Below are 1,721 nucleotides of genomic sequence, written 5' to 3' on the forward strand. Positions count from 1 at the left end.
GCTGCCCCACACTGCCCCGCGCTGCCCCACATTGCCCTGCATTGCCTTGCTCTGCCCCACACTGCCCCGTGCTGCCCCACATTGCCCTGCCCCACATTGCCCTGCATTGCCCTGCTCTGCCCCACATTGCCCTGCATTGCCCTGCTCTGCCCCACATTGCCCTGCTCTGCCCTGCTCTGCCCTGCATTGCCCTGCATTGCCCTGTTCTGCCCCACACTGCCCTGTACTGCCCCACACTGCCCTGCTCTGCCCCGCATTGCCCTGCATTGCCCTGCTTTGCCCCATGCTGCCCTGCCCCACACTGCCCTGCCCCAGCTGCCCCATGCTGCCCCCGTCCCCGCACATCAGGGCACCGTGGGCAGCACCGGGCCGAGGCGGCGGCTGGGGGGGGGAGCTGGGGGGGCCGAGGGAGGGGGGCTGAAGGCGGTTGCTCCTCTCCCCCCCCCCCCCCAGGAAGGCTCGGGGCCAGGCCCACAGTGGGCTCTGCCGCACGAGACGAGTGCGAGGGGTCTCTGCTGCCTCCTTGGCGGCCCTGGACGGTGCTGAGCAGGGGCCCCGTGCAGCCGCCCACGCAGACCATCACCGCTGCATCCCGTCCCGTCCCACCAGGCACGGGGCCCGGCACGGGGTGACAGCATGAGGATGCAGGGGGGAACTGAGCCACCTCGCTCGGGGTGTCCGGCACCACCGGAGCAGAGCAGGGTCGCCCCCACGCATCCCAAATGCCGGGACCATGGCACAGCTGCTGCACGGCTCGGGGCTCCCCGGGACGGGCGGCACTGCGAGCCCGGCCGCATCCTGCCCCGCTGCAGCTCTGCACCGCTGCCCCGGGGGGGACGTCGGGGTGGCAGGGCCGCACCGCGGGGTCCCGGGGGAGCGGGCGAAGCCGCGGCCCCGCGCGGCAGCGGCGGGACGGAGCTGCCATTGGCTCCGCCGCGGCAGCGCTGACCGCCAGCCTCCTCCAAACTATTTCCTGTTGCTGCCGCGTTAATGCTAAACAGACCTTTCTCTCTCTCCCCTCGCTCCAGCCGAAGTGCAGCCGGCTCCGGCCGCCGCGCCGCTTCCCGCCCTGCTCCAGGCCGCCCGCACCCCCGGCCCGGTGAGTACCGGCCCCTGCGGCCGCCCCGGCCACAGCGAGCGTCCGGTGGCCTCGCGGCATCCCCAGGGGACCCAGCACCCCGCGACCGCCTGCCCGCCCCATGGCCACCGCGGGGTGTCACGGCGCTGCCTCGTCCCCTGCTCGAGGCGCTCCAGTGCTGTGCCTGGGCACACGGGGCTTGGTGCTGGGGGACGGGGAATGGGTGCTCGGGGATGCGGGACTCACTTGGGGACACGAGCTTCGTGCTTGGGAACGCAGGGCTCGGTGCTTGGGGACATGAGACTCAGTGCCTGGGGACATGGGACTTTTGGTGCTCGGGGACATGAGGTTCAGTGCTCAGGGACACGGGGCTCTGTGCTTGGGGATGCAAGACTTGCTCCATGCTTGGGGACATGGGGCTCGGTGCTTGGGGACATGAGGCTCGATGCTCAGGGACGCAGGATTCAGTGCTCAGAGACACAGGACTTTTTTGCTCTGTGCTTGGGGACGCAGGACTCGGTGCTCAGGGACGCAGGGCAGGGTGCTGGGGGCTGTGCCCACTTGCACAGCCGTGCCCCATGGTGATGCCCCTCTCGTGCCACCCAGGCAGGGAGCCTGGGCGCTGCCCCGTCCCCAGCAGTTG

The 1,721-nt window shown here is 71.1% G+C and overlaps 1 protein-coding gene across 1 annotated transcript in view; it reads left to right on the forward strand.

Moving 5' to 3' along the window:
• The first annotated feature begins 1,074 nt into the window (after positions 1–1,074).
• EVA1B (eva-1 homolog B) overlaps positions 1,075–1,721 on the forward strand; it is a 2,828-nt gene continuing 2,181 nt past the window's right edge. The window contains exon 1 of the mRNA XM_026086000.1: positions 1,075–1,099. The gene's annotated coding sequence lies outside the window, so the exon portion shown is untranslated. The remainder of the gene's footprint in view (positions 1,100–1,721) is intronic.

This window comes from Apteryx rowi, unplaced genomic scaffold, assembly GCF_003343035.1.
Source record: "Apteryx rowi isolate R43461 unplaced genomic scaffold, aptRow1 scaffold_68, whole genome shotgun sequence".
NCBI classification, from domain to species: Eukaryota; Metazoa; Chordata; class Aves; order Apterygiformes; family Apterygidae; genus Apteryx; species Apteryx rowi.